This window comes from Simochromis diagramma, unplaced genomic scaffold (assembly GCF_900408965.1).
Source record: "Simochromis diagramma unplaced genomic scaffold, fSimDia1.1 OVJJ01000685.1, whole genome shotgun sequence".
NCBI classification, from domain to species: Eukaryota; Metazoa; Chordata; class Actinopteri; order Cichliformes; family Cichlidae; genus Simochromis; species Simochromis diagramma.
Window position 1 is genome coordinate 4,731,266 of NW_024387477.1, and position 20,933 is coordinate 4,752,198.

The following is a 20,933-nucleotide window of genomic DNA, read 5'->3' on the forward strand; positions in this document are numbered from 1 at the left end:
ATGCTATGTCACCCACCACCGTGTTTCTGTCATCTTCTGCTGCACAGATACCTGCTAGTGTTTCCCTTCAAGTCACAAAAAAAGACACAAAGTCCCACTGATGCTTTGCTCCTCCTCTTCTTTTTCTGTCAGTCTTTGATTCAGACACACACACACACACACACACACACACACACACACACACACACACACACACACACACACACACACACACACAAGCTGACCTATTAAAAGCTTCAGAAAAAAGAGGGCTGCCTTTGTCCTATTACTGAGTAGTGGAGCTGATGTTACTGAAGTTGGCAGCCATGGATGACTGGGAGCCACCAAGGCCTTGGTCAGCTGACATTATTCTGGCCCTCAAACATTACCCAGCCCCTGCAGCGGTGTCTGCCTCTGTGTGCATGTGTGTGTGTGTGTGTGTGTGTGTACCTCCTGTACTATTTGTCCTTGTCCAAACTTCTGGATGGAGTTGTCATTTGCAGCTAGGTGGACAAGAGAAAAGGAGGGAGGGCCAGAATGAGACAGAGAGAGAATAACAAAGAAGGTCGTAATCTGAGTGGATCTGAGCACTGATCCTCTTTGGCTCTCGTAGCGTGTGTACGGGGGTCACATCAAGCTTGAGCTCCAGGATAAGACGGGCAGGAAAGCAGCAGAGATACGGTATTTGGACAGGCAGTAAAGTCACCAATGACAGATTGAGAAGGATCAGCGTTATCACAAAACAGAAAAAAATATGGAAAAATAATTTGAGTTATCCATCTGTACCGTTTACGTCTCGACGTGTGTGTGCGTGCCGCTATGTCTGAGTCAAGAGCTGCATCTGCCGTGGGATTACTCGCATATCGCATATTGTGATTCATATAAAAATTGTCCGAGGTATTTTCGGTCGATAACCGACAAAACTTCGCCACAGCTGTAATGCCGGAGGTCTGATTTAAGTAAAGGCAGCAGAGATGAGCACTCCGCCTGTAGTCCGGGGATGAAGCTGAAAACCAGCAAACAGTCCAGATGGGTCAGCAGCACAGAGCCAAAGCCCTCCTTAACCTGCTGGATCAGGGAATCAGCCATGCTTCACGGCTGAAAGGCAACACACACACAGTCCCCCACATAGAAAAACACTCAAATGAATGGCGACACAGGCTCTACCTGCACACAACCCTCCCATTCACAGCAGGTGTAACAAATCGGGCGGCTTTAAAAATTCTATCCACACTGCAAGTGATAAAGCCCAGCTCACTAGTTTGTCTTTGGTAACTGCTGTAAAAAATAGCAAACGCCCCGCTTTATAGATTCAATGTCATAAAAAGATCAATTTGTTTCTTTGGGAATAAACAATAATACGGTGAATGTAATATTCTTTTTTACAGACTTGTTTATTTTCATGTAGACTGGAGCATTAGAGATGCCATTATAAGGCTGTCTAAATTGGTCCACTGAGGTTTGGGCTAGCCCATAACAAGCGCGGCGTTTCTGAAGCATTTATGCAACATCGCCCAACATTACAGCTTTTAGTGTTTACTTCAGAGAATTGTTTGGTCCCTATAGATGATCAAGTGTCTCGCAAATTCATAAACCAGTCCTCTGCCAGTTACTTCTGTCTTCTCTAGTCATGTGGAACTGCGTGAAGAGGCGCAGTTTACACCCCTCCCCCCGGTTCCCACTCCAAAAAAACATCCATTAACTTGTTTTGACTTTTTCATTCTATATCAGTAATTAATGGAGAATTAGCACGCTGGCCATCCTTAAAACTTTGAAGTCGTCAGGAGCAGGTTTTGAAAGTAATTCTCTCTCACGCGTTTCTAAATTGTATGATTAAGCACACTGGCTGCAGCTCTGCCTTGCTGCACCGCCGACAAGTTGGCGCGCACGTACAATGTCGGCAATTACTTTTTTATTTTTTTTCCCCCCTGAATAATTGTTAGGGAATTGAGGGGCACACAGAATAAATAAGAACATAAGTCAGGTTTAGGGCACATTGTTATCACAGCTATGCCAGTGCTGTGACTGTGAAATGGAGAATAGAGTTTCAGCGCTCTCGAAAATCGCTCTCGCCCACTGGGCCAGTGTTCCTCTAGTTCAGCTCACCCAGAGTGATATCCTCTTGCCGAGGGTAAGTGCAGGGTCCTGAAATTCCATCCTACACTGATTTACCAAAAAACATTACGCTCTGTCTTTGCTCGAGCTAAGTAGTGCCAACTCCAGCACTCCTCTAAACAACTGTGATGCTGAATTTTTATAGCACTTCAACGCAGAAGAAAATCTTTTTGTTGTTTTTTTTGTAGTAAAACAAAACTGAGACAAGTGATAAATAAAGGAAAGGAAGAGGGGGGGGAGACAAATTCACAAAATCTCTTTTTTGGGGGAGAAACATAAAATAACCAATCCATTATCTGAGCGCCACCCCTGCTGTGTTCCCCTGATTCCTTCTAGCTATTAGCAGCTTAGGACACAAATAGATCACACAAGATATTAAAAAGCAGCAGGAATCTAACAGTTTAAAAGCTCTGTCGTAGTCCTTGCTGTGGAACAAAAACATGTCTGAATGCAGTCAAATTATTTTTCCGCTGATTCTTTCTTCTTTTTTTACGGTTATTGTTTAGTATTCATATTTTATAGTACATGGTTTTTTTTATTATTAGAGAAGGAATTTTCAAAGAGAAGATGCAAGGCAACAAAGGTGATAAGCTACTCAGCTGAGCATCCACACAAACCCTGCTGGTGGTATATAAAACATATGTATTCTTAACTCCATTTTTATTCCTTTTCCCAAGTAAACATGACTCAAATGAATGGAAGGCATTATTTTGTGCCAGAAATATAAAAGCATCTGGTTATACAGTGGCAGTACTGAGGCAGATTTAATAACAAAACCTCAGGAGACAAATGTAATGTGGTTCATAAGAATGAAAACGTACAGATATACGACTTTATTGTATTTCCAAGCTTCGCCTTCCAAACATCAGCCACAGATTTGCGGTTGGCAGGAAATAAAACATTCTGTCAGAAGCGATCAAGGTATCAGGATGTGAGAGGGGCTGGTGGCAACAATTGTTGCCATCATTTAATTGACAGTAGCTGCGACCCTAATATTGTTAAACTCTTACACGAGTGCAAATCCTGGCACACAGTTTGTTTTTATCCTTTTACACAAATGTAAAAGGAACATAAGGGAGCAGACAAAAAAATAAAATAAAATAAAATTGCTGGCTTCGGGTAGGAAAAAAGCGAGAATTCAAAACATCCTTGAGGTTTTCGATGGACTGTGATCGTGTCCATGAAAACACTTAATACATTCATGCTCTTGCACCTCTGATTTAATGAGTATTCACATTCTGCTTCAAACTCTCTTTGGGTTTAGCTCCTTTCTGGGGTTATAAAATCCATGTTGAGGAAAATATTATACTGGCAGACATAATAAACATGAAGGCAGTTTAAGTGATTATGTCAGTGCGCCTTCACCAACTAAATCCATGAAAATCCACAAAACTAAATCCATGAAAATAACACAGGATGCAAGTGTTTGCTCTAAGATATAGTCTGAGCAGTTAAAAGCAAAGCACACACACTCCTCTAAATTGAACTTGAGCCTTCTCACATATCTTATGCTGACCTTATAGCAGATGATATTTGAGGTGATTCAGTTCGAGGCAAATTTCTAATTTAGAGTTTAATCACAGACCCGAGCTCTGCTGCCACCAAACTTCGTGGATATGACTCAGTTAGAGCTGAAGTCATTTTACTAGACATTATGTTATGTATGTTAATGCCATATTACACTTTCTTTTTCTTTTATATCACTGAAAATATCTTCTTTCACATCTTTTCTGCTTTTGGTGTGAAGGATTAGTAAAAAAAACACTATATGACTTTAATGTATTTAATATATTGCACAGGGATAGTTTTAAAGAAGCTATTAACGCCTGTCTTGCAGGTTGCAGCAGGAAGAATAATTGTTCATTAGGAGCTCAGTTTAGCTCTAACATAAATTACTTTCAATCAAATAACAATCAGTTGAGTATATATCTATTTTGTGTGTCTACGATATCCATATTAGTTTGGTTTATTTTCAGTCTTTTACTTTAATATGTTAAATTGTGTCCATTCTTTGAATTACTGATAAATACTCACCTGTAGTGTGTTTGTAAATGACTAAACTTTTGATAAAAACGTCACCAAGTTTATGAGAAACCATCAATTGATCACAATCCACACAGCATTATCGCCACAGGCGTTTTCTTGTTCTGTGCTGGCTTTTTTGGATCCCGTGTCACAATTGGTCAGTTTCTGGCCATTTAAGCAGATAATATATTTACATATAACACTGTTTCACTGGCCTCACAACCTTTAGAGTTCAGCAGATGGTTTGTGTAACTATAAGTCACACATCAATTGGATAGTTTAGAGATTAGCTGACAAAAAAACCTCCTTGTAATTGCTTTGGTTGTGAGCAGATTGCTACAGTCACCCATAGTTTGTACAGAGATCTCCAACTGAAGAATGTTATCCTTCAAAGTAAAGACTGATATTAAGACATTTGAAAAGGTGCAAACTGTTATTTTTAATGGTCTCTGTTTCCAGTTTGTATCGCAGTCCTCACAGTTTGAATACCTCCCAGTGAGCAGATGGTAAGGTGAATGAGACAAGTCTGTGCCTTCCATACAAACTATGGATGGCCATGGGAAAGCAAATTTCCAACAAGCAACCTCCTGCAACCAACTGTCAACCAGTCGGGGAATACATATTATTTCCTATCGACTGGTTGTTTCCAGGCAGTACTAGAATTTTATCATCACTGACAACATTCAAAGTTCACTCAAAACAAACAATTAAAAACTTGAAACATCCAGAAAACCTTACATTATGAACCAACTCCTCCTCCTGTGAGCAGTCTTTCCCAAACCACTCTTGGCAGCTGTTCACATATGCCAACCTTTAATTATTTGTTAAAAAATGTCAGGTTTGTTTAGGCTTTTTGTGCTCATGTGTGATTTTTGTAGCTGATAAGTAAAATATTCCACCACAAATGACCTACCACATTTCACCAAACACAGAGGTCCAGTAATATTATTAGTCCTGTACATTTTGGTGATTTTGGTGTCTCTTTTTTGTTTTTCAAAGTTTTATTTGCTGTCCTCCACCTCTTTCTTCTGTCTGTTTCCTACATCAGAGTTAAAGAGGCTCTGCTGGAAATTATCAAGAGGCTCATGTCTTTACACAGTATGCAGACCAAGTAACAGAAAGCAGGTTCAAATCTATCAGAAGAGTGACATCGGGATGATGAGATGGATAACACGCAGTGCAGCATGCGATAAGGAACATTTTGCTGTCTTTCAAGAGGCTCAACAGTTATTACGTGGCGTTCCGTGCAAATAGGGCTATATTCTTAAATCAATGTTGAGCGACAGCAGGGTAAAGAAAACAGAGAAGTGGACTTAAAGATTAGACCGCTCTGCCTAGATACAACCGCGCAAACACGGTGAACGTGAAGTGCCCTTATTATGCACAGTGTCACACCGCACCGCAAGCTCCATCAGGGCTTGACACTTCTAGAAACAAAAGAACTCTTGAGACGCGACAACATGTGGTAATAATAAAAAACCGAGGCATTAACCTTAAGTGCGAATGTTCTGTGCAGGAGTTGCAAATATAACTGGCAAAGTCGAACACGCCAAGCTCACATTTTAGAAGACACATTCACACACACAAAAGTCTCAGAGGGCATTTTCAAGTCCAATAACATCATTACATCCATTCGTGTTATTACTATTCACATGAGTGAATAGTAATAACATCAAATATGAATATAGTGTAGACAAGTCATCTGTGTGTGAGTGTGTGTGTGTATAATGTGTGTATGCGGGTTATGAGATTAGAATCATCCAGGACATTCATCTATTCTGTTGCTGGTGAGGCGATTGAGTGGGGCTGGGTGATATGATGGCACTTTCACAAAGGATTACATTACTCTCTTTCATCCCCTTCATGCAGTACTATTTTGCTCTCCCAAATCTTTGCATTTGATAATGGACACTCCTTATGTTATGAATTAAGCTGGTGCTATATAAAGGATTAACACCCAAAGAGATAAAACACACAATCGTCTGCGAGTATATGTTCATGTTAGATACGTATGCTTCTCTTTTGCCAACTTGCATTAATCCACCACTCCAAATTGCCTTCGCATGCACACAGGATCCATGCGACGTAATGCAAACAGGGCTGCTGTTGCATTTTCGGTGGCAGATCAGTTTTAATTATAGCTGGGAGTAATAAAAAAAGTAATAACCTCATTTAAACTCAGGTTGCAAGTTAAATGCTTCCAATCTTCAACTTCTCGAGCTATGCAACTGACTCCAAACTCCTTAAAGTCGACACCAAGAGGACAGAATGCAGTTCAGATTGAACCAATTAGTCTTTACTGACTTCTTAATTTAAATAATGAAAGTTGGTTTAATAGCTCTGTAAACTGCTATACTAATAATGGCTTCATGTTTTGTATTTTAGCAAAGCAAGAAGCTTTACTAAAAAGCATGCTTCTCACCACCGCTAACCACAAGTTGGACCATGGTGGATAAGACTAAGATTAATGATAAAAATATAGAACATTTTTACTGATTATAGTGCAACAACAATAGCTTATAAATCGAGACTCGCTATACATAAGGTACACCTATGTGGGTAGACATCGATTACATTCCCACACTTAGAGAGAAAAATTTCTCCTGATTCTGATTTACTTTTAAAAACTGTACCTGACAGCACATGCAAACATATATCAGCTTTTTCTAACTGGAAATTTCCCCCCAAACTGCAGCCTGTTCCACAATCTTCTCTCACTTAAACAACTTCAAATAAAGTGCTTTAACCAAAACTGAATTGAAAATGAGCTGCTGTACACCGACCTTGATCTATTTTTACCTTACCACCTTAACAAAAGCAGGAGAAATAGACTTAAGTAACAAAACAAATGTCAGGGACTTATATATACATACTGATGAAAATGATGTATGTAAATTCACCAGATAACAGGACATTGACCGTTTCCCCCTTTTTTGTTCGTCTCCATAATTTCCCTCGTAACTGCTTTGATGCTTTCCAGATGGCTTTTAGCTTTAGCCACTTTGTCTTCTTTTGATTTAATAGTCTGACTAGTTTTTTGCTATGAACGTTTTCATAGCTTACTCTGGTGGACTTAGCTAATGACACTTTAGCGTGAAGCTGTGACTATTTGCTTGCGCATGCATGAAATAGATCCACTCATAATTGAACATTATGAATGGCTGCTCACTGGTAAGGGATGGTAATGCTAAAAATGGGCAGACTCCGGTCCCTGTCTGCTCCATCGGTGTAGTCTTGGATAAAAAGCTAACCACAATTTAGTAAGTAAGTAAGTAAACTTTATTTATTAAGCGCTTTTCACAGACAGGCAATCACAAAGCGCTGTACACAAATATTAAAATATTAAAATAAACAATAAAATCAATAGACATTATATACAATGTAAAAGATCAAATGTAAATAATGTAAAAAAATAAAATAAAATATGTTCAAAAGCTTTGGTGTTAGATGCTCATTTTATCCTGAATTTGTTCAAGTCTTCCTGTCTTGCTAGAAACATTTAATTACATGATTACATGACAGTGTGTTTCTACAAAACTCATATCCCCACCCCCACCAATGCCCACCCTCCCATCCAGTCCCAGGAAAGAAGATGGACTGCATTCGCAGCTATACTCAATCAGTGATACAGAGACATAGCCAGCTCTGTGTCTTTGTTACTATGTAAAGAGGCAGAGAAGCAGAAATGACAAAAGCATAGGAATCTAAGCTACAGTTGTCTGTAAATGCTCTCCATTACAATAAATGACTTCATTAAAATAAAGATGTGTTCAACCACCCTCTGTGTTTCAATGAGTACAACTGTGGAACAATTTGTTGAAGTGCGCTCAAGTAATGGAGCTTCGGATGCAGCCCGTTGTATTTACACTTATCCTCTCAATGTGCTGGCCCAGGACTGCCAAAAAGTATTTGTACCTGTGCAGAGCACCTGAATATGCACACTTATGTACATAGACACAGCTGTATCGCACAAAGAGGGCCAGATCCTGCCTTTCTCTGTGCTTATTAAGACATTGAAGCTGTTAGCACCTAGCAGCACTAATCCTATAGCCTTATGCTCACTGTTAGTGGAGCCAAATGGCCTTATACAGAGCAGCTCGCACTCTTTCTCTCCCTCCCTTTTCTGACTCTCTTTCTCCCTGTGTGAGTGTGAGCATCTGTGACTGTTTGTGATGAATGGACAAGGCAAAAGAGGAGAGGGGTGAATGTGAGACATTGCACCACTGAGGCCAGTGAGAATAGAGGGGGGAAAGACAGAATGAACAAGGCAGGCAGAGACGAAAAAAAGAGGATATGGGTGTATATGGGAGTGTGATTTTGTGTGAATACATCCGTCTGGATGCTAGGTGGAGAGGGTCGGGGAAGGGGAAGGTAGGGTAGTTGCACATGAATTGCATACAAACACAACTACATGCACTCTGGCCCAGCATTTATGTCCAGCTTGTTAAGCATGCAGAGTGTGCGCGTGTTTACACCTGTGTGTGTTTGCTGTGCCGTGCGCACGCCCGCACATGTGTGCGTCCAGGCATGTGCAAGGCCGAGCTAGGTTAAACTTGTATTCGTGAAGTGTTCCCAGAAGAGATTAATCATCCTGTGCTGGAATGCAGCATCGCGGTCATATATCATCACCTGACCTCTCTCTCTCTCTCTCTCTGTCTCCCTCACGTAGCAGTGGAGTCAGGGTAAAAGGAGTGTCATTGCATATCTGCAGTAAACAAACAGCCGAATGCTTTGACAGAAGCGGGAAAGGTAGGAAACTCCTGCTAATTATCAAATACCAGCGTTTAGCATCAATCAGATGTTACAGAAACCTGTTAAGGTCAGAACCATTTAAAAAAAAAAAGAGAGGTAAAAAGAAGACAATGCGAGCTACAAATGGGAGAAGAAACTAGCAAAAAAAAAAAAGAAAGAAAAAAAAAAGAGGAAAATGCTGGCCTTCAGCTGCCTCTGCTGGAGACACGCAGAAGCAGATGGATGCTCTAAAAGTCTTTATTTTAAACAGAATCAGAGCCACTTTAGCTAACTCCAACAAAAATGCTAAAAATGCCAGCCTCATCTCATTGCAGTAACTACAAGAGCATCACTACTGCGGACTAATTTGGGTTTGACTTGGCTGTATAGTCATGCAATATATACTGTCTATGCTGGGAAGCATTAATAAATGCCTTTAAATACTTCCACAAATTCCTAAACCACAGAAACTGTAACACATTGTGTGTGTGTGTGTGTGTGTGTGTGTGTTTTTATTGTTAATCCTGCATCCGAAAAATATAGATATATATAGCACAAGGTCTGAATGACCACTTCTTTGAAAGGCATTATTTTTGCATATATTTTCAGCATACCCTGCCTTGGCCTATGCATAAGTGAAACGTTTTCCTGGAAGACCCTTTTTTAAGGAATCACAGACTGAATGACTGACTGGTTATTTGTTAAGACAGCCAAGACATCTGAAGAAATGATTTCCAGTAATTGTATCCAGATGACTTCTCTCTTTTTTTTTTTTACAGCACTACATGAAAGCAGTGTAAAGCATGTATAGCGTCATAATTCTGCAAATGTACCTACACACTGTGAAATCTTGACCTTCAGATGGATTGCAGCTTAATTCAGAAAATGCTTTTGGTGCTTTTAACATTTTTTTTTAAAGTGCATTTATGCTTGCGATAGCCAGTCCAATTTTTTCTTTTTTTTTTTGGAGTAGGGACTTAGGTGAGGACAATGTGTGCTTCCAGCTGATGCTTAAACATTCAAGGGTGGACGGGAGGTAGAAGATGCTGCTCAACAAATGTTCTCATCAAACCTTTACATCTTCCCACAGTAAGAACAGGAGGCCAGTCATAAGTCAATGCTATTCTGTGCGAGCTGCAATGCATGTGGAAGAAAGGACCTTTTACTTAGTTGTGTTCAGCAATAGGAAATTGATTCTTTAATATTAAAAATTCAACAGCTGAGTTTCATTACTTTTCTGAGTCTATCCCCTTTCCCTTGTGGAGTGGGAAAATATAACAGTTTATTAAATTACTTCTCTGAAAAGTCTCTGGGGATGCCATCTTAACTCCCATCCTCCTTCACAAGGCCATTTTAGACTGTAACTAGACATGTCTGCTTAGAAAGAGAGACAGAGAGAGGCAGAGAGAACATGGATAGATGGTATACTAAATATACAGATTCCACTGACTGCCACAGAGAGTTTGTAGTTATTTCACTGGCCAAGGAAAGGCATGGAATTGAATGATCCCACATATTAAGGGAAGGGATTATTGTCAACTGACTGGTCTGAAACTGTGTGCATGTCCGTTGCCTAGCTATATCAGTGCTATCATGCAGTTATTAGAGAACATAGATGACATGTTAAAGATAAAACCTGAATGCTTGATTCCTATAGTAAGGCCATTCACTCATTCCACGTGTGCCCTGACAGGAAATGGTCACTGCAAACCAATACAAAGTTCTTCTGATTGACCACTTTTATCCTATATGGGAATGCTGATGGAAGTGATCTTATTCAGAATGGCAATGATCCCATGCACGGGTGCCAGGGGGTCCCAGAATGAGTTGGTGAGTAAAGTCTTTATATCCCAGTCCACTTAAACACTTGTGGAACTGTTTTGGACTGACACATTAAATGATAATCTCCACCAGTGGAATTAACACACAAAATAAGGGAATATTTTTGGGCAGGATAATTTGCCATCCCTCCAGTAGAATTCCAGAGACTTGGAGGATAAATCCCAAAGCATACTGAAGCTGTTCTAATGGCACATGGTGGCTGAGCACCCTTTACTACCTTTATGCTGTTTTTCCTCTTGAAGTTGTCCTCAGTCTCTACATGTTCGACCAGTCAAGGTTAAAGCGGATACCTGTCTAATCCCCACAATATTCAATAGTTCCTGGGTCAGAGGGCTTTACGAAAGTTCACTCTTACAAAAGATCCTTAAGTATCATCAATGAATGCTGTTAATACACTTCCTGATCTAAGGAGCAATGGGGTCAGGCCTTAATGACTCTGTAAGTCTAAGTAATAAAGGCAGTATATTTGAGCATGACTCAACCGGTCACAATGTCTTCTTAAAGGCAGATAAGGACTTTCCCACTATTAACTCCACTCCTCGGGAACAGAAGAAAATAATTTTAGTAACTTGTTAAAAAAAAAAAAAGACTGTCTACACTGAGAAAGAAAACCCTGAACTGTTAAACAAAGACCAACAGACGAAGGATGTTATTTCTTGGTGACTTCAATTAAGTTTCCTCTGCGAAAGTTAGCCATGAAATTCAGTTTCATTCGTTTCCAATAAGGTGCATGTTCAGCTGTACCATGACTTCTTTGCAAAAAGATCAGCCTTCAGCCCGTTTCACACACAGTGCTGTAGGTGTCATTTTCACTGACAGATGACTGACAGTGCTCGCCTTCGCTGAAACATCAACATGAACGCTGAGCACCTAAATGAGTGAACACATCACTCACTGGTCAGCGGCCTTTGTTTCTGTGTGTTCCAAATTTCACCCACATCATCCGCTGAAACTGATGGTCTTACACAGCCTTGTTATGATGAAAGGCTCGGTACCAGCCGTTGTCCACATGCAAGCAGGCGCATGTGCTTGGCTGCACTTCAATGCAGGGAGGAAGCTCATCACAAAGCGCCATGAGTCCATGAGAGGGATGAGTTAAAACCAGTCGGTCAGCTGTCAGACAGATGTAGTAAATATTATCCCACTCTGCCATCACTTCCAACACAAAAACCCACAGGATCCATGAGCATGGTAATCCAAGATGAAGGCTGCTCTCTACGAGCGTCACTTTCTCCAAAGCACAGCTAATGCTGGGTGTCACACACCGCACACATGCAAACACACACGCATACGCTCTCATCATGTAACGCTTAGCGGTATAGTCTGAGCAACACACACACACACATACATGCAAAACCCGTCAAATAAAATCACAGGCCACAAAGGCTTCTGAGGAGTGTCCAAATCCCAGATGAACGATGAGTTTATGGTTTTCAAATTTCTTGTACGTTTAGGAAAAATCACAGAAGATCAACACAACACAAATCTCAGACTATTATGCATTTTAAAATTTTATTCATGTTACGTTGGGATCTAAGTATTGGCTGCTGTGTCATCTTCTCCTATTATATGTTTTTTTCGTGGCTATTTTAAGAATCCTTGTTGCGATAAAGAGCTATCCGATGCTTTACGTTAATGTGATCTCTCTTTTTCCACTGAAAAATGCTAGATAATAGGGAGCAACAGCCATGTGCGTCATGGCCTTTTAGAGAGATGCTAAGATGATATGTTGAGTCAGTGTTTTGGTTCAATTTGATGGGACTACTGGAAGCACAGACATTAAGGAGGACTGTTAATTGAGGCGCTCTTGTAAAAAGTGCTTCAACATAAAAAATTTAACTGCACTGGCAGATTCGTCACACGTATAGTGGTACCAAACGTAATTGAATTCAGTCTTGTAATCACATCAGGAGGTTAATAATAATAATACTAATACTAATACTAATAATGATTTTAGCTTTCCTTTTATGAACTCCAGCTTTAAAATATCTCAACAGAAAGCCACTGGATATGTCATCTTCTATTTTTTTTTTCACACTCTGTGGTTTCTTACTCATCTACCCACCAATTAATCAATTACTGCAATTAATATAATTTTCTCCTTCATCAGCAAGCCTTTGTAATTTTAGCCTCTCAAAAACCCACAGCATGCTATTCCTACCTATGCCTTGGCAAGCTCTCGAAAGGAGGACAATTAATGTTGAAAGTTGAAATGTTGAAATATAACACAAAGAGGACAATCGAGCATGAATGGATCAAAGTGAGGCCTCGCCAGACGAGGCAGGAAAAAGGAAGGGGGGATAGTATGGAAGCATAACTGGTTAACTGAGTCTGTCCTTATAAAAGCCTTTCCAACACGGTTGTATGTCATGCTGCCCAAACTCTACTGTGTAGGAGGCCAAACAGGGCAGTATCATAGGAATGAGCCCATTCCTGCAGCAGTTTCTCTATCTGGATGTGGATTTATGACACTGAGATGATTGTATATTTGGCTCTAAAAAAAAAAAAAAGCAAAAAAAGCCCTGAGCTTGTGAAATAACTGGGAGGGTGGAAGGCCGGGCGGACCTGCCTCTAATAGAGCTGTGCCACCAAGCTTAGTATTTTCTATTTACTAGCACGTCCTGACAATTACAGCAACAGTGTAAACATAATCACCCTCTCTGCATATTCTGACAGAAGGAACATCCTTTTCACCTACCTCTACTCTCTCTAAAGGTCAGTGTTCTTAGTTAATCAGCAGTGACAAGAGGCTATTTGTCCTCTGTTACTACTTATCTTGTTCTTTCCCAAATTATAAAGTGCTATAGTCTAATGTACTGTAGAGCAGCAATAATTGCTAATGTATATATATATATGTATATGTTAACATCACAAATTGTTCCGAACCTTCCGATACCGAAAAGAAGTGGATGCTTCAAGATACAACTGTGTGTAGATTATCTGGGTGTGATTGCTCAATTCATTCTTCCAAGCATCTTAAAAATAAATGAAGATCTAAACTTGGAATCCCAAATTGAACCCTGTGGATTTAAGTTATTTAAAAACTTGCCGATGTTGCTATGGTTACGCTGTCAGAAACAACAGTGCTTAGCAGTTCACACCCTGTCGAAATGGCCAGGTAAAGGGAAAAAATGTTAACACCAAGCAGCAAATGGCTGTTTCCAAAACCAAGCCAGTCAACACATGAAATCATGCGAAAGCCTTCAAATAAGAGGCACTTTACTGCTCTCAGGTAATTATACCTGAGAGACATATAAGCAGCTTTTTTCCTGTGACATCAATTAACATGGTGCAATGTAGTTCTAGTTGATAGGAATTAAAACAAAGGAAACAATGGTAACTGGTTTGTGTTTAAAAGGGATTTTTGGCTCTAAATCGGCAACAAAATTGCACTGGCCTAGTCACAACTATTCAGCTACTATGCTGGTTCATTTTCCAACACTAAGTAAGCTCTGAACTGGTTGGGGAGGACAAAATGTATCAACCGGGCTTTCAGTACCTCTACGGGTTCACACCTGTAAAGTGAAATCGAACCTTTGAGATTTTCTTATGCCGCTTTCCATCTGTGACTGTGGACAGTCCTGCACAGTGTGGGATAACACACAGCACAGAGGTCAGACTGGATATCGCTGACCTCCGAACAGCCCCGCAGCCCCCAAAATGCGCGTGTGCCTGCTGACATGCACATGCATTAGGGTTATTGTGTGAAGCCTTCAGTCTTTTAATCCCCTAATCTGCTGAACCCTGGAAATCACTTGCAGTCATCTGTCAGCCAGGTCGGAGTGGGCCACAGGACTCAACAGATTCGCACACGAGTGCACACGTACACACAGCCAAACACACACGCACACAAATAGACACACACACACTTTCTCTATGCTAGTCATTTATTCAACAAGGCCAGCCTCATTGCAGGCTAATGAAGATTGATGCTCCTCTTTCCAGGACTCACAGGTGTTTCAGTGAAATGTATGTATAAATATATAACCCATATAGAGCACTGGGAAAAAGAAGAGAGATTAACAGAAAGATCGTCCCCAACAACATCTATGTGTGATTTAACCAAAAAAAGCCATATTTATGTAGAAGTCAACCTGCAGAATATCTGCATGGTAACAGCACTGACTTAATCTTGATGATTAGTTGTGAACGGACGGCAAGGACATGGACTCAGGGAACCTGTAGTGCTCAGACCCTTAAGTCAACTCTATGCATCTCAGGCCCATTTGTGCATGTGTGTGTGTCATCATGCCAAATAGGACACCGTCAAGGCTAGTCTGGAGATTGCGGTTGACACAGCCTGCTGCTCTCCGGCGTGAGCGCCTATTAGCACTTAAGACCGAGTCTCACTATATGCACACACAAACACGGCAAACTGGCCGTGATTACACCTGGCAGGTCAAACACTCTGGCAAACAGCTGAGCCTGTGCACTCGTCCAGACAGACAAATGGCGAGAGAGAGAGCAACATATGCACTTGTTTCCATATGCATGCGCTTAAAAGTGTGTCAGAAGTGATCCCACGCAAATCTGAGGGCTTTGCTTCCTTTTTGATTTCTACGCCCCTGTCAAAAGCTCAAGATGGAGGAATGGAAAGCGGGAGAGAGATCAAAGAGCGTCAGAAATCACACAGTTGCAGGCGGGCTTGAAGAGAGCTAAAAAGGTGGAGGAGGAGATAGCAGGGCCGCAGAGAGAAACTGTACCAGTTAGATTGAAGTGTGAATCTCAACAGTGCGTCTCATCACCAAGATCTTCGTGGCATGTGTGTGTGTGTGTGTGTGTGTGTGTGTGTGTGTGTGTCTGCGTGTGTGTTTCATGTCATAAGGTGCCGATGACTGCCAGGCTCTGGGATATACAGCTGGTGTGTGGGCCTCATATCCCTCGCCACCCTGCTTGATACACAACTGACTTTAAAAGTTTTCCTTATTCATCCTTAAACTTTGTGCCTGAAATCCTTAACTAAAAGTCTCACTCATGCTCATTCCTGTGTGTCCTACACTGTTATGTTCTGCTGCAGCTTGAAGGGGGGCAGCTATCCTGTGCATGAGCACATCACCAAAAACAGCAGCAGAAGAAGAAAGCTCACACTTCCACTGCCCTCACCTCTGATATAATACCGAGCAAGCAGAATAAATATGAATGAAAAAAGCTGGATAAAGTGCAGTGCACAAGACAGAAGAGACAGGAATGCATCGTTGCTGCCGTCCCGAGGAGGGGAGGCAAGAGGCAATGACAAGTCAAGCAGCCAATTAAAGCCCTCCAGCAGCTCCATGTTTGTTATTATGAACTGAAAGCGTGATTTTGGTTTCTTTTCGAAGGGCACTCACTTAGGTTACTTTCTCATGCACGTTACGGGGAGCGCTGAAAAGAGGATGCTGCGCTGCGGCAGCCATAAACGCGTCGGACAGGAGCTCTTCATCACGAGTCACGGCAGGGTCTCGCAGTCCACCTCGCAGTCCACCCTGACTCTTTTAGGGTTACTACATTTCTTTAAAAAAAATATGCCGCGCAGATTGCTATGTGGAAACCTCTCACGCCACAAAAAGTCCACCGCAATTAATAAGGTCATTATTGACGGGACTATATTTTTTTGGACGTCTCTACGCATGGCACGTGAACGACACTGCAGACGCGGGGAGATGACCCCGATCACCAATGTCAGCCAAGCGTCAAGGGCTCGCATGAGGACTACAGAATGATATTCGGATAAAAGGCACCTCAATGTCATCGCTCTGCGCTGCCCTCCTCCCCTTCCTACTTGCCACAAGATATGACTGTGCATGTCACACACACACACACACACACACGTGCTGCTCGGTCACAGAAGCTGGCGGGTTAATCAGCAGCATCGTTTCCACAGGAATACATTGCAAAATATCACGTACCTGTTTATAGTTACGTGCGGCACTCACTGCATAATCCTCCTTCTTCAACTTGAACTTTTTCCTTCCCTCCAACCGAACCAGCCCGAAGCTACTTGACACTTGTTTATTGCATGCTTCTCTCTCGCTCTTTTTTCTTGTTTTGTTTGTTTGTTTTTGCCCTGACTATCCTGTCAAGCCGCTATTGAACGCGAAGTGAGATGACAGCACGAGGGGATGAGCTGATAGAGAGGGCAGGCAAGGAGCCTCCAGTTCAGCATCTCACCAAAATCGTGGAATCAAACGGAACCATCCGTTCTGCGCTGGTGGTCGTTACAGGCAAACAGTGCTGACTGGCAAAAAAAGAGGGGGAAAAAAGAAAAAGAAAAAAGCAAACCCCCAAAATGGACCAAAACCGGATGAATACGGCTGTGCGCAAACGGCACGTCTTCCGTTGCTTCTCTTCGGACCCGAGAAACGGCGGGGCGAGCGGGCATGCTCTGAACACTGAACCACGGCCGATCGGTAAAGGCTGCGCGCAGCGGCACCCAGGGAGCGACCATTCACACACACGGTATAGAGAAATGACCGTGGCTCGCGGAGCGCGCGTTCACGGCCCAGCCAAAGTCAGTGGTCATTATCAGCGCATGCCGAAGAGTAATCCACAGTAGGCTGTTACAGCCACAGCTGCAGCACTACGAGATGAGATGCAGGGGATCAGCAGTGACAGCGATTAAACCATCTGAATCCCAAATGTTGAACTATGCTATGTTGAATAGCAGATCACTATTGAGGGCACTTCCTCTATTAATCTAAATCTATTTACATATTATTGTCACTTTAAAACATATTTAACATGCTGTAGGATTTATTCGAAAAATGCATATTCCACTCAGTATTATTATATGAATACTTGAGGACATAATGGGACAATTTCACGAGAGGCAGCGGCAGCAGCAGCAGCTACATTGCCACATGTATTTACAGCCTAACAAGCAAAAATTGAATCTCAGTGCATTTTTCAGGAAACTTACACATGCCCGCTTTTGGTGTTAGTGCCTTCTTTTCCAGGGCCTGGTGCTCATTACAGTGGTCCTCAAGCATCTCTTTTTAAACAGTGCACCCACTGCACTGCAGGCTACTGTTCACATTAGCACACTGCCTAATGGGCTTTCTCCGTATTAGCAGCAATAGAAAGGTGCAATAATAGAAGCATGCAATTATGCACCATAACTAGGGAAAACATTGTTAACAGTTACCCTATTGCCTCTCACTCTCCGAGCTGTAAATGCATATTTCCCAATGGAGGTATGATAATAACGCCTGCTTATTTGAAAACACCTTGTAAGGAGAACCTTGTGGCTCTTTTGATAAAGATTTCATTTCAGAGGCATTTTTATGCATAACTGGGGATTGGCAGGGGACATAAACCTCCCACTTTCTGCTTTATTTATTTATTTATTTTACTCTTTCATTTTCTTCTTCTTTTTTGGCTTTGGCAATCCATCAACCTGCACACAATTGGTTGGGACAAAGGTGTCCACTTATAGCGTAAGTAAAATTTAACAAAACTGCAAATGGGTTTGAATTCACAGATGGCTTGGTTGAATTCAGAGCGAAGGGTAAAAGGAACGAGGAAGGAATCACTGGATCTCTAGTGGGTAACACAGGTGCAATACAAGATGAAAAATGCAGATGAGGGTAGGACGGCGTACTGAACCATTTTAAAGTCCCCAAGTGATAACCTAAAAAAAAAAAAAAAATAGAAAGCTTTGACTTGGGCTCATGGTACCCATTCTTAATCATGCAGGTGCAGCTTTGTCCAGGGATTTTTATTTGTCTCATACTGTCCAATGTGGAGTTTTGTTTTCTTGAGGCTAATGAGCTTAGCTACATTAAGATATAGCAAGGCAGCACTAGTTTGTTGACAACAGTGTACGATTGCTTCGTATGGTTGCATCCACATCTTTGTTTCTTTAAAGTAAAAGACACAAAGACCACATATTATCATAATGGTAAAAAAAAAAAAACCCAAAAAACACAGAGGCACACCCCCACCTTTCCTTCTGATTTTGCAGGGTGTTAGTGTGGACTTAAAAGCAGTGATGTCAGCAGTATTAAATCAGTCCTTTCTATCCATCTGCACTTAAGTCCTTGCATATGGACACACCTAGAGATTAGCCTTAATATGTCCTATAATAGGCCAACACTTAGCCAGCGAGATGCAGAGACTGGCCATTGAATAAACCCCAGATTAGATCAACCAGAAGCTAAAACCACACACTTGCTCACGAGCATTTTGCTCATGGTTTTTCTTTTTAATTCGAGCTTCTGCTTACGGCCCTGCCACAAAGCAGGATCAGTTGTGGAAATCCTCCATCCTCTTGTCTTTACTCGCTTCCAATTTTCTGTCAGTATTAAGTAAATTGGTCTTCCCCTACAAATCCAAACAATGAAGAGATATTGTTGCTACTGAGTAAGCTAGTTTTTAAGTATTGTTGTTTTTTTAGTTAGTATTTAAAGTTGCACAAAATAAGTTAGTGTGAAAACCCGATTCTCAGTGGTTGTCTTGCCTAACTCTCGCCACTTAAACATCCTCCCTCATTTGGCCGCTCTCACACGTGCATGTATGCATACAGAGACATAAACACAGACAAGTTTGTGCAGTTCCTTTGTATATATACTCAACCTTAACCACAAAGTGACTAACCCCAAGCCTTCATCTCACTCCTAACTGTGACCCACATTCAATCTTAATGCTTTGCTGATAATATCACAACTTCTGCCAAAAGGACCTCACTCCTGCGCTCTAAAACACAAGCGTGAGCCTCGCATAGATTGACACAGACACAAACAAACACAGGCTACACTTGGCAACAAAACAACGGGCAATTAATCAAACACCTGTTGACGAAGCATGAATTAAGCCCGCAGAAATGCTAATTTTAGCAAATTGTCACGAACGACCTAAAAATAAATGCTAATTGTATCTAACATCTGTGTTTAATTGGCCATGATTATGAAAATTATTAAGAGTCTCACATTAGCAGCAGACAAGAGGCCAGACTGTCCATCCATTTATTAATTAAAAAAATGTTTAAAAATGTTTATTCTAATGTTATTCTAATGTAGACTATCTGAGATTAAATGGGACGAGATGTGTGGGTCCTTCTCAGGAAGGTTGGTGATCAATCCTAGAACGCGCACAAAGCAACAGTGTGTAGTGCATGCAGACACTGAGAAAGGCCTCAGCCACCCAGAAACTCCTTCTTTAACATAAGACTAGTTAATGCCTTGCACACTTGCTGCAAACTGCCATCCTTAATCTCAAAAGGGGGTTGCACTGCATTTCCTAGCCTTTTCGGTACCTAGCCTTCTGTCCCATCCTTCTGCCTTACCCTGTAATTAGAAACAGTGAGGCACACAATCTGACCCGTGGATGAATGTGTTGCTTGAGACTTGCTCGAATGAGGAAAAAAATAATCCCGAGGCCAGTTGTCACATGCTATACGTGTAGATGAGTTAGTTGACCTTTCCCTATCATGAGCCAATATTAGCACAGGCTATTACAACCTATCAAAACTTAATGCTTATAGCCAATGCCTAGGGTCCATGAGCCTTACAGCGCTCTGACTGTGAATTGTGTTCCTAATGCTATCTCTGCTATTACAGACTGCATAGTGTCAGGGGTTCTATTTAACCTTGTGCAATGAGTTCTGTCCCATAGATATATCACCATCAGTCACATCTACATCCACAAGGGTTAACTCTCAATACGAACTGCATCTGTGCATGCGCCGGGTGAAAACGTGTGCCTTACAAACACAATGAAGAAGATGCATTGCACTGTTAATTATATAATCAATTTGATTAATTTTCAAAATGCAAATGAGCTAATTAAAGGACCTGAACTTATAGAATTACCACTGATTAGCTGGCTAAGCACTATTGCTGCCCTCTGGATAGACCCTTATTAAGCTATATTAACTGTGCCTTTCTCGATAAAGCAGTAATATAGCTCGTAAGTTATAACTATTCAAAACAGCATGAAAAGGATGAAGAAAACCTGATGGGCTCTGAGTTAACAAATATGAGAAAAAAGCAGCAGTAATGGGTGTTAGACACACAGTTTCTTTATCCAATTTGCGCTCAGAATAACCTTTGCTGCACAAAATAAAGCTGGTTATTAAAGTCCATATTAACAGGCTTTTGGGCATTCCTTTCAGTCTGTTTCTCCAGCGCCTGTCTATTTGTTTGTCTCTTTAGTAACAAAAGGCTGTGACTTTGTATTTCTGCTCCCAACCATTTCTCTTTTTCTCTCATCTCACCCTCAATACCGCAAGTGCCACTGGGAGCTGGCTGATGTGAGGCAGTAACAGG

The 20,933-nt window shown here is 41.3% G+C and overlaps 1 protein-coding gene across 4 annotated transcripts in view; it reads right to left on the minus strand.

The window, feature by feature from the left end:
• The window catches only part of tenm2 (teneurin transmembrane protein 2), a 211,261-nt gene extending 191,393 nt beyond the window's left edge, over positions 1-19,868 (minus strand). For all 4 annotated transcript variants that reach the window (XM_040015149.1, XM_040015147.1, XM_040015148.1 and 1 more), the window contains exon 1: positions 16,578-19,868. The gene's annotated coding sequence lies outside the window, so the exon portion shown is untranslated. The remainder of the gene's footprint in view (positions 1-16,577) is intronic.
• Positions 19,869-20,933: the final 1,065 nt, after the last annotated feature.